Source organism: Bufo gargarizans, chromosome 2 (genome assembly GCF_014858855.1).
Source record: "Bufo gargarizans isolate SCDJY-AF-19 chromosome 2, ASM1485885v1, whole genome shotgun sequence".
NCBI lineage: Eukaryota > Metazoa > Chordata > Amphibia > Anura > Bufonidae > Bufo > Bufo gargarizans.
The window spans coordinates 361,399,600-361,412,853 of record NC_058081.1 but is presented as its reverse complement, the minus strand read 5'-3'; positions in this window follow the sequence as shown (position 1 = coordinate 361,412,853).

Genomic DNA, 13,254 nt, shown 5'->3' with positions numbered 1-13,254 from the left:
GGCCTCATTGTGTGTGTCTGAACTAGGGAAGTCAAATTTTTAGCCCCACTGGGGACAGAGTCTGGTGTGAACAGTGACTATCTCTATACTGTGCTGTGTAAGTTGGCAGCCACAATTGGCTATAACAATGAAGCTCTATTATCATACAGGTAACGAACCATAGTACCATACAATGGCTACCACCAACTTTCCTAGCCGGTCACTATTGGGCCAGCTTGGTCACTACTCAGTCCTCTTCCCCCAAAACCTGCTTCTCCACCATTACTGAGAAAGAACTTTCCACCCTAGGCTCTAGATCACATCTCACCACCTGTGCACTTGACACAACTTATCTTTTCAAAATATCAATAACCACCGGTGTCTTCCCCTCTGGTTTGAAACATGCTACTATTACATCCATCCTCAAAAAACCTTCCCTTGACCCGTCTTCTTTGTCTAGTTATCGCCCTATATCACTTCTCTCATATGCCTCAAAGCTACTTGAACACATCCACTTTGAATTGTCCTCTCACCTCTCTTCCTGCTCACTATTTGTCCTGCTACAAACTGGCCTTCAAGCTCACCATTCTACTGAAACTGCCCTTACCAAAATCACCAATGACCTGCTAACTGCCAAAACCAAATAACACTACTCTGTCCTCCCCCTTTACCTGTCCCCTGCCTTTGACACCATTGACCACTCCCTTCTGTTACAAACTCTCTCATCTCTTGGCATCATAGACTTGGCCCTCTCCTGGATCACATCATACCTCACAGACCGGACATTTAGTGTCTCCTACTCTCACACCACTTCCTCGTTTCATCCCTTCTCTATTGGTGTCCCTCAAGGCTCTGTCCTAGGACCCCTGTTCTTTTCAATCTACACCTTCAGTCTGGGACAGTGCATAGAGTCCCATGGCTTTCAGTATCACTTCTATGCTGACGACACACAAATTTACCTCTCTGGTCCAGACATCACCACCTTACTATCCAGAATCCCGCAATCCCTATCTTCTATATCCTTCTTCTCTCGCTTTCTAAAGCTTAACATGGATAAAACAGAATTTATAATCTTTCCTCCATATTGCTCCACCCCCCCCCCCCCTCCAAAAAAGACCTATCTGTTACGATCAATGGCTGCACACTCTCCGGTCAGCCAAGTCCACTGCCTTGGAGTAACCTTGGATTCTGCCCTGTCCTTCAACCACACATCCAAGCCTTTTCCACCACCTGCCGCCTCCAACTCAAAAATATCTCTCAGATGCGCACATTCCTGAACCAGCAGTCTGCAAAAATGCTTGTACATGCCCTCATCATCTCCCACTTAGACTACTGTACCATCCTGTTATGTGGCCTTCCATCTAGCACCCTCATACCCCTCCAATCTATCCTCAACTCATGAATAACTCCAGTGGATGTATTGGATGTACTAGCTTTATTTATCTATGTGCCATTGTGCGCATCATAGAAAATATGGTTCCCTGATAAACCTATTTATATATACAAAGGATAAACTCATTAGGACTTTTTGCAATATATAGGCAGCACAGTGTATGGGGATTTTTGCTTTATATAGGCAGCACAGCACATGGGATTCCATTTTAATAGGAAGGAACTTTTACTTGAGGGTGAGCCACCGATGGCCCTGTCAAGGCGATTTAGGCAGGGACATGATAGACATTTAGGGAGAGTATCCCAACTGCCTTCAAGCGGATTTTTCTTTCTTTTGTTCCTTCTTGGATGACACTTCTTACACTTGAAAAGAATCAGCGCTGCAGCATCTGATATCCAGTCATCTCCGAGGAGTGATGTGACCAATTTATTGCCTTCATATTCATTTCCTAAAACGGTGAGTGTCCACAAGTGTGGCAACGACTATAATATACACTCACCTAAAGAATTATTAGGAACACCATACTAATACGGTGTTGGACCCCCTTTTGCCTTCAGAACTGCCTTAATTCTACGTGGCATTGATTCAACAAGGTGCTGATAGCATTCTTTAGAAATGTTGGCCCATATTGATAAGATAGCATCTTGCAGTTGATGGAGATTTGAGGGATGCACATCCAGGGCACGAAGCTCCCATTCCACCACATCCCAAAGATGCTCTATTGGGTTGAGATCTGGTGACTGTGAGGGCCATTTTAGTGCAGTGAACTCATTGTCATGTTCAAGAAACCAATTTGAAATGATTCGAGCTTTGTGACATGGTGCATTATCCTGCTGGAAGTAGCCATCAGAGGATGGGTACATGGTGGTCATGAAAGGATGGACATGGTAAGAAACAATGCTCAGGTAGCCCGTGGCATTTAAACGATGGCCAATTGGCACTAAGGGGCCTAAAGTGTGCCCAGAAAACGTTCCCACACCATTACACCACCACCACCAGCCTGCACAGTGGTAACAAGGCATGATGGATACATGTTCTCATTCTGTTTACGCCAAATTTGGACTCTACCATTTGAATGCCTCAACAGAAATCGAGACTCATCAGACCAGGCAACATTTTTCCACTATTCAACAGTCCAATTGTGGTCAGCTCGTGCAAATTGTAGCCTCTTTTTCCTATTTGTAGTGGAGATGAGTGGTACCCGGTGGGGTCTTCTGCTGTTGTAGCCCACCTTTCTTTCCCATTCTGAAATTCAGTTTGGAGTTCAGGAGATTGTCTTGACCAGGACCACAACCCTACATGCATTGAAGAAACTGCTATGTGATTGGTTGATAATCGCATTAATGAGAAATAGAACAGGTGTTCCTAATAATTCTTTAGGTGAGTGTATCTCTGCTACTGTGACTATAGCCCATTTGCATTATCTGATATTGGGGACTACAATTTCTGTGTTTATGTTGTCTTTAGATGTGGGATTTTTTTTTATCTTATATTGATTAAAAGTTATATTTTAAGGGTAGTTTGTTTTCCTCAGTAATATAGTTTGCTAATTAACAATATATATCTAATAAAATAGCCACACAATGTACAGTTTATTGCTATTGCTTAGTTATATAACTGTTTCTATAAAATGTTATGTTTCCTTTAGGACCACTCTAGACCTTTCAGAATGGGAGAAATTATATTGCAACATAAGATGTCCTGTCACATTGCCACATCACATCCTATCACAGCCAAAGCATTGTGCCATCTTTTGGAAATCAGGTGTGATGCAATGGAAAACGATTGCTCTCTTTCAATGCCCCCATGGTATCATAACCAGCATACGTCAACAAGCAGACTGGCCTATTGTGGACATGTTGCAGGAGTAATTAGTCACCATTCATTTGTAACCATAATTGTACCGGTACTAATGGCGCTTTTACATAAGGGATCTACTGGTATTTTTGTCTCTCTCCATTGGCACTGAAGATCACGATTTCCACAAATAAATGCTAATATATTGCAGTCTGATTTTGTGTTATCATGTCAGGACAGACATATTAAATTACACGCAGTGTGACTGCCTCTTCTGCTAACGTGTACACAGAAAACAATGCAGGCTGCATGTATGGTAGATGGACCTGGATCTTAGACTGTGCATATATAATCTAAAAGTAAAAAAACGAAACAAAAAAAAATTGCTTTAGTATAATAGAGTGATTAAATTAAGACTATACATGGCCATGTAGTCTTCCTGGCCAAGTTGTCTTCCTGATTTCATTAAATGATGAGGCATCTGTCCATTTTTTGAACCATGTTCTACTTGCAGAAGCTGGTAGATCTTGGTGTTACAGAACTCACTCAGATAGTGGAACTTCTAAAGAACCCTACAGTTCTTCACACTTAACCTGCTAATAGAGCTACACTTTTGCTTTAGTGATCACTATGCTCCCCTATTGTGATGTTACCTTTGATATAATGGAATGAATAAATTAAGACTATAGATGGCCATACACACGAAGTTGTATTTCTGATTTAATGGAATAATGAGGCATCTGTCCATCTTTTCAACCATGTGCCACATGTAGAAGCTAGCAGATCTTAATGTTACGGAACTCAACCAGATCCTTAAATCTCTAAAGAACCCTCCCATTCTTCACGTTAAACTGCTAATTGAGCTACGTTTGGCACAGGTACAGACTGCAGCCATGCCCAACTGAACTATTGATACCTTTAATGCTGCAGCTCATTATTAGATATGTCTTTATCTGTATAATTCTACAACTACCTACTACACTGCTCTATCCACTTCTATGGGACTTCTGGGAGGATGTAGCACCACTGCATTGTTATGAGGCAGTTCGATGGCACTTGCGGGCCCCCATTCTCAAGGTTGTTGTGGTTCACAGCAGTCGGATCCAGGGCAACCAAACACTTATTCCCTATCTTGTATATAGAGGATATGTGTTATTATTGACATAGTCCCTTTAAATCACTTGTGCATAAATGTGTTGGGCGCTGGGGATTATTGAAAGCCAACCTTCCAGCACAGGTAACATTATTTTGTCAGGATCCCTAGAGAAGGAACAGGATTTTTAGTATTATACAAGGCTGTCCAGCCACTTCAAAATAATAAACCAAGTAATACTCACCTTATTGATTTGTTGCTGGATCAGCATGGAGGCAGAGGGAAAGTTGTGATTACTAATTATTTTATTGTTTTAAAGCATTCAAATTAGTTTTTACAAATAAAATTCAAGTGGCCGAAAGACCCTTTTTAAGGGGGTTTCCTGGACTAACATATTGATGATCTAATCATAGGATAGTTAATCAAAATCAGATCGATGGGGGTTGTCTCAACATGGTGTTATCACTAGGGAAAGACGCATGTAGGCATACTTTTCAATATGCTTTATGCTGACAATTCAAATGATTGTAGGACCATGCAATGGGTGACCTGGAACACCAGAGCAACTCTCCATTCTTCTACATACAGTGGGGTCCTATTTGAGGGACCTCCTATGGGCATATAGACAGGAGTTATCGTGAATACACTATTAAGAGCAGTGGTTTCACATCTCTTTCATTTCACATAAACTTTTTAAAATACCAAACATCAATGGAGAACATCCCAGCTATCAACTGATGATCGCAGGTCCATCTTCTGAAACCACAATGAGCAGGTGATATGGACAGGGAAGTGGTGGCTGGACACAAATACACTACATCCAAGAGAAAGCCTCCTGTGCACAGCAATATGTACAAACATGCATTGGCATTGTTCCTGAGCTGTCCACATTTCATATATATTGGACTATAATCATCTACTCAGGCTGAGCAGATTTTATATCATTATGTTTTCAAGTAACTGGTGACATAGAGCGGAGGACCATGTACAGGAAAGTTTCTGCTGGTTTTGTCTCCCTGTATGAGCTAAACAGTTGCGCTGACATCATGGTACACGCCTTGTACTTGGAACACATATGCATTCCAAATCACTTGTCTCATTAATCCCCCACAAGGCCACACCATGAGATACTATTATTTAAAGCTTTAGTGTGTGTGGGGGGTGCGATCATGCTTGTAATCTAACAATAGATTTCCTCATTACAGCCCATTTGATACTGTATACTACATTGCTCCCTTATCTGGTCATACCCCCATGTAATTCATACATGCTCTAGTGCTTCATAGGCCAGTAACATACAAGACATATGCTCTGCATTTTCTGGAATTCCAAAATCCTGATTTAACATTACTCTGTATTTGATTATTACAGTTTCCTGCACAATTTCTGTTAGAGATAACGCAATCTCTCTGTGACTCATTGTCAGATTTTCTGATTCACATATAGAGTAGGGATTCCGATTTCTTGATGTCAGTCACCTCACCACCACTGCATTCCTAGGTATGACCATTTCTGGTTGGGGGCTGATGTCATAAGATGTCATGACGTGGCCCTCCTTTGTGCAATCTTTGCTTTTACTGTAGCGCCCATGATTAATTAATAGCATGATCCTGACACATGATGATACCTGATGATTGTGAAACTGCCTCATGTTCATTGTCTCATTGTTACCTAGCTTATTTCCTATCCACTCTGGATAATGGCCTTTTAGTCTGAGCCCATATGTGTTATGTAATGTATGTGAGTGCCTTTCTTTCTGATTGAACCTCCCCCATTCATATACCGTAGTGTATAAATATGAATATATTTTTCTTGCAGTGTTGGCTCATATGGGTAACTTACACTGTTCTTTGCTATACAGATGTATGTTTCTGACACAAACATGATGTGAACGTTACTTTATTATAAGAAGATACCGTAGACAGGTAGATAGATATTACTTTAAGCTTTACAATCAAATGAAGCAGTAAATGTACAAAATGACATGTTCAAAACCATATATAAGCATACACGTACACAGTCCAATGGTAAAGCAATTACTACTGGATGAACGAGTCATCCATCCAGTCTATGTGTCTACCTTCTTGAATTAAAGAGAACCTGTCACAGCTCCTGACATGTCTATTTTCATAGCTACATGCATTCCCCATATAATAACAATGGAGCATCTAGTCTTATGGCTCTATGTTGTACCATTCCTTTATTATTTCTACTAGAAGTTATGAATGAATTGTTAGCAGTCTGCAGTAAGGGTACAGAGGGGAGGTAACAAGTTGGGGGTTTATACGTACACAGTCTGACAATTGTAGCAATGACTGGATAGAGTGATACTGTTCAGGTACACCCCCCTAACTTGTTACCACCCCTCTGTACCCTTACTGCAGACTGCTAGCAATTCATTCGTAACAGAGATCTATCCCATCAGCTATTTATCCCCAGGACTGTGACGAGGGGACATCCTCTGTGTCTGGAGGAAAGAAGGTTTGTACACAAACATAGAAGAGGATTCTTTACGGTAAGAGCAGTGAGACTATGGAACTCTCTGCCTGAGGAGGTGGTGATGGTGAGTACAATAAAGGAATTCAAGAGGGGCCGGGATGTATTTCTGGAGTGTAATAATATTACAGGCTATAGCTACTAGAGAGGGGTCGTTGATCCAGGGAGTTATTCTGATTGCCTGATTGGAGTCGGGAAGGAATTTTTTATTCCCCTAAAGTGAGGAAAATTGGCTTCTACCTCAGTTTTTTTTTACCTTCCTCTGGATCAACTTGCAGGATAACAGGCCGAACTGGATGGACAAATGTCTTTTTTTTCGGCCTTATGTACTATGTTACTATGTTAATATGTAAGTAGTGGTGAAAGGTCCTCTTTAACACGGGTGCCCATTCCCATCTGCAAGACTCCTCCTGTGCTGGACCTGTGCGCTACCTCGTGCTACCACACACAATCCAGCATATCTCAACCATTCTAAATATTATGATGCTTATCAATTTTTCTTCATACATTGTTCATACTGTATTTTTCTTCATACAGTCCACCAATGCAGTACTTGCTTCTCCTTACTACATCCCTTCCTTTACACAGGATCATTATCCAGGCTACTATTGGGAACAAACATTTGTATGAATGCTCGTTTCCGATAATCGTCCCCTGTAAGCCGATCACCCAATGAAGAAGAAGATGCTCATTGATCAGGTAAAAGCATTGTTACTGCTGACACCCTAAACATTGTTTCTGGCCAGCAGGTAGTCCTGTCTAACCAGGGATCTGCCGCCCTGAAACAATGAAACAGTACGGGGACAGAGGAGATGTTTGCTGCATGTAAGTGACGAGTAGGCAATCCGTTCCCTATAATTGCCTGCTCAGTGGGCTCATGTAAATGAGCCTATACCCATGCATTCATTACCTGCATTTTCAGTCCTGCAATTGCTCTTTACATCTGTGTACACCGTAGGCGTTGTAATTATCTCTGCTTTTGAAATCAAATGATACAGCAATTTCCCAAGGCCTCGGGTTAGCCCATCAGCAGACTATAGATCCTGTTCTTACCAGTCTGCTGGTGAATTTGAAGAGCATTTGCATTCTGTACATACTGGGATAAGTAGTGTTCAAACATTTTAGATAGTAAGGGGATAGATTGTGCCACTAAGGGTCCTTTTACATGGCCTGATGGGTGCCGATAAATGATAAGACAAGTCGATCGACGATCTATAACACTGGTTAATGCATAGAAGACAAATAGTCCATACTACAGTCATTCGTTCCCCATTCATTTTACATTATATCGGCAGCACATTCCCTGTTTACACGGTGCTGCTAATGAGCGAGCTTTTTTATGCTCTCACTAAAGATCCTATAAGCCAACAAACGAGATTCTTGGGTTTGTTTAGACAGGAGGATGATCGACTGAACGAGCGCTCCTACAAATGTTCGTTCCTGATTATTGGCCCGTGTCACCACAGTATACAAGAAAGGAAAGGTTCTCTACAAAGACAGACTCCTAGATAACAATTCATGACAATGAAGCCTACCTGAAAACATTCCAGACTATGGCCTATAATATTTCTTCCCTTATAAGTTCCACCTGATTGATTCCACGTTAACAATAAAGTCATATCTAAATGAGAAACTTTTGTATAATACAAAATCACTTCATGAATTATGGTCCTGATAATGACTTAATAATCAGAGTCATATGTGAAGACAAAAGGTCATGTGCTAACATTTGGACGCTGTAGCAGATGTAAGCCATAGGGAGTGCTTACAGAGCACGATACAATATCTTGCATGCCGTGGTCTCAGGAAACATACAGTGCGTTTGTAGTCTGTTCCAGTTTATTTTACTTTATCCCAAAAATATTTCATGTTAGGCACAAGGGGAAGATATAACGGTACTTTCATGTTCTTCAGTAATGATGATTTACTAGCTAATGATAACATTAGTCTATAGTCACCAGAACTTCATGCATACCTATTCCTTTATCATAGGGCAAGAAGAACAATTGGCGAATGGTGTAAATTAGGAGTCTTGTTATTTTACAATAAAGGAAGACCTGAACATGAAATAAATCTCAATGTTCTAAATTGTGCTTGAATTGCCATGAAAGAAGGTAATACCACAGCTATGGGGCAGAGTATGTAAGAAGGCTCAGAACTGTACCATAGGGCATACTGACTAACATATCACTGAGTGGTACATGTAGAACAATGTGGAATTTCCACGTATAGTAAACTCGCGGTATGCATGATCAAAGACACCAGCTCTTTATGACGCACAAAAAAACAATGTCAGGGGGTTTGATCAATATGGAATTCCATTCTTTTTATTGGAATTACAGTAATGTAATTGTATTGAATTGATAAATCAGCCTAAGAGTCCGTTCACAGAACCGTGTCCGTTTTGTGAACAGTAAACCATGGATCCGCAAAACATGGACATCGGCCGTGTGCATGCCACACACATTGCAGTGTGGACTCATTGACTTCAATGGGTCCGCGATCTGCAAGATGTGTAAAGAATAGGACAGTGATGGCTAACCTTGGCACTCCAGCTGTGGTAAAACACAACTCCCAAGATGCCCCCCTTGCTTGGCTGCTCTCAGAACTCTATAGAAACAAATGGAGCATGCTGGGAGTCGTAGTTTCACCACAGCTGGAGTGCCGAGGTTAGCCATCACTGGAATAGTACATGTCTTATCTTTTGCTGTGCAGCCGAACAGACCTGGAAGCACATGTCCTATTCTTTGCCGCATCTTGCGGATCACAGGAGTGAATCAGAAAAGAGTGTGAGTATAAAGAACAGATACTGTGTCACCTCTCTTTTCAATCCACTAGTTTTCACTCAAAAAACTGCATCAGAAAACCTGAACGTGCAAACTGAGCTTTCGGAATTTAAGCGAGTGAAAAAAAATCACATGCACTATGGATGAGCGAACTGATTTGTACTGGACAAATTCTCTGTCTGTCCCTGACTTTCCCTCTACAGTTGATTCCCCACTCTGCCGGCAGCTTAATGTGGCAGCACATCTGGCAAGGCCTTGATAATCTCACGCTTACCGCGAGTACTGGCGCATGCGCAGATAATATGCCTGCGAAAGCAAATCAGTAATTGTACAAGCGCTGCTAAAATTCATTTAGCAGCACATCCAAATTTATTGATGCGGATTTGTAAGAGGCAGCCCTGATCATCCAGCAACATTTCCAACACATATATATATAGCAGACTGTCATGTTTCCCTCCAGCCACCAGAGGCCACTGTGGCTGAGTAGGACAGTGTGAGGAGTTGTTTCCAGAGGACAAGGAGTTAAGTGTTTTTCCCGGGCTGAGCAGAGAGCCTGGGGTGCAGGTGTCTGAGTACACAGGAAGAAGGACGCTGTGCACTGAGAGGGAGATCCACAGGGAAGATTAGAGTGATTTCTCCCTGCCAACCTGCTGTGACACAGTATCTGGGACATTAGAGTGTGTTTGCTCCCTGACTCAGCTGATGTTTCTGGTGCAGAAGAGTGTGAGGCACTTACCAGAGGAACTGTGAGTGAATTCCAGGCCCTGCCTGATTACACGTCCAGAGCTGCTGATTATCTCTAACCAGAGTTACAGAGACTACAAAGAGAGGCCAGAGCTGAGCCACGCTGAAGCAAGCAAGCAACCAGATCGGGACCCAGACTGTACCTGCCTGCATGTGCGGACACCGAACTGTGAGTGCACTGATGCTAACCGGAGCTAGGACATAGTGGAATAGGATTTAGTTTAGTGCACCGTAGAGGTGCACCCCGGGTAGCGGGGACAGATAGGACTACCTAGAAGAGAGTAGCCTGCTATTGTCTGTACTTGTGTTTGTGATTCATTTGTTTTCTTTATGCAAATTTCCATTATCTTTGTTGTGAATTCTCAAGCTGTTCATATTGTAAATCTGCTTCTCCGGCAGTTAGAGTTCTCCTTTAATAAAGCCGGTTTCTACTTCAGCCTCCTTGTCTGCTGCACTGTACTTGAGTCCTGCTCTACGGTCGCTTCCTCTGCTGACCGTTACAGATTCATAGGCATTTTATCCGCACATTCGCCAATACTCGCAGTTAGGGCTCGTTCACACGACCGTGGTTTGGTTCCGCATCCGAGCCGCATTTTTTGCGGCTCGTGTGCTGACCTATTCACTTCAATGTGGCCGCAAAAGATGCGGACAGCACTCCAAAGTCCGCATCTGTTGCTCTGTTCCGTGGCACCGCAAAAATTATGAGTCGTGTTCTATTCTTGTCCGTTTTGCAGACAAGAATAGGCATTTCTATAAAGGGCCATGCGTTCCGTTCTGCAAATTGCGGAAGGCACACGGGCAGCATCCGCAATTTGCAGACAGCAAGACACGGCACGGTCGTGTGAACAAGCCCTTAGGATGATATCATCAAAGCCGCACGAGGTGTGTGGCCAAGTTAATCTGCCAGCACAGTATGAATCAATTTATTCATCTGGACAGCCCTGGACGTTCCCTCACAAGTTTAAATTCGTTCAGATGAATGAATCGATTCAGTCATCCCTAATGTGCAATTTAGGACTTGTTGCTTTTCAGTTTGCTTCCCCATGACGTAACCAGTGGATATGTTTACAAAAAATGTGGATGCAGTCATGTGATATCATGTATGGTATGCGCAGAAGATCAAAGCAACAGTTAGAAGGTGTATATGGTAAAGCGAAAACATGGTTTGGTATTTCCTTTATCTGACATTTTGATGGTCAAAGGTTAATTACAGACATTCCTAAAGCAACAGTCCAAAAGTGAACCATACTCCAAATGTACAGTACATGCTCACTCTCTAAACCATGCTAATCCTGTGTACAGTTTTACTTGATCCTTTGTGTAAGCTATCCCAGGCATGTTCGCTGGCCATACACATTAGATTTCAATGGATGGGATGGCTATCTTATTTGTATGGTGGGCTCTTACCCGGGCTCTTATTTCCTGCAGGAACAAAACATGTGGCAGCAACCTCTTACCCTTTACTATAGAGAAACAAGCATATTTGGCCAAGCGTACATGTTTAGTCAACTAACAGCTTTCTTACTTGTCTGGCCACCATTGCCATTAGGCATATTATGATCCTACCTAGTTGTAAGCTCTGATTTACTATTCCAATGCCTAGGATTCTATAACGGAACACACAAGAGTCTACTGATGTGTTCCCCAACTAACTGATTGGTGGGGGTCTGACCACTGGGACCCCTAGCAATCTAGAGTTCCCCAGTTCCAAATTTCCTTGTCTTGATGGAGCTGCAGACAACACATACGCCCTGCCCCTCCATTCATGCTTTGTGGGACCGCCAGAGATAGCCAAATATAGTGCTCAGCTATTTCCAGAAGTCCCATGGAAAATGAATAGAGATGCAGATCACATGGTTCACCTGATAATCCATCAGATTGAGGGAACAGGACTACCATTATCGGGATCGGTGTGAGTCTAAGCAGTCAGACCCCCACCAATCAGTTAGTTATTCCCTATACTATAGGGAGGGGATAACTTCAAATCTTGGCACAACCCGTTTAATAGGTGTTAACTTTTTATATTTAGTGTGGCTTATAATCACCTGTCTGGTTGACATTACACCAAAGGCCAGGAATTTACTGTATATATGGGAATGATGGCTGGATAGAAATTTCACCCACATATTTTACTGGTAGCGTATTAATTCCACATAAAATCTGCGGTGCTATGCTACGGTCATTAAACTGTAACCACTATCTAAATTCCAGCTTGACTAGAACATGTCCTGGGAGTTTATAAATAACAGAACTATTACAAGGCTCTTACATTCCTACCTGAAAGGTTTCAAAAACTTTACTCAAGTTTTGTCAGCTGTTGTCCGGGATCTGTATATAAGTATTACATTTAAAGAGATGTTTGGCAAGATTGTTGGGTCTATAGCTTAAAAGGGTTGTGCAGGGTTTTATATTGATGACCTATCCTCAGGATAGGTCATCAATATCTGATTTGTGGGGGTCCGGCACCCGGGACCACCGCCAATCAGCTGTTTGAGGCAGCGCTTCATGCAAGCACTACTTCCTGTAATGGTCACGTACACACACACACACAGGGGGGAGGATAGTGACCACTGCGCTCCACCCTCACCCCTGGCCCTGCCTACTTGCCTCACGAGTCCTGATAACAGGGGACAACTGGACGGCAGTCCCTAACTTAGGATATGTGCGGGAAAGACGGACAAGACAAATAACGGATAGTGAACGGACCGGGTCAAAACCAAGAGGACAACGCAGTACAGAGGGATAAGCAAAGAATGGTCAGGAGAAGCCGGGGTCATAAATACCAGGAGAGTCGAGAAGTACCAAAGGAGTCCACAAAGAATAGTCAGGTGGTAGCCGAGGTCAATATACCAGGAAGGATGCGCAGTACAGGAGGAGCAGGCAAAGGATCGTCAGGGAACAGGATCAGGTAAGTACACAGGTATCCAACAACTGCCAGGAACCTAAATTAACAGGCAACCTGTGGC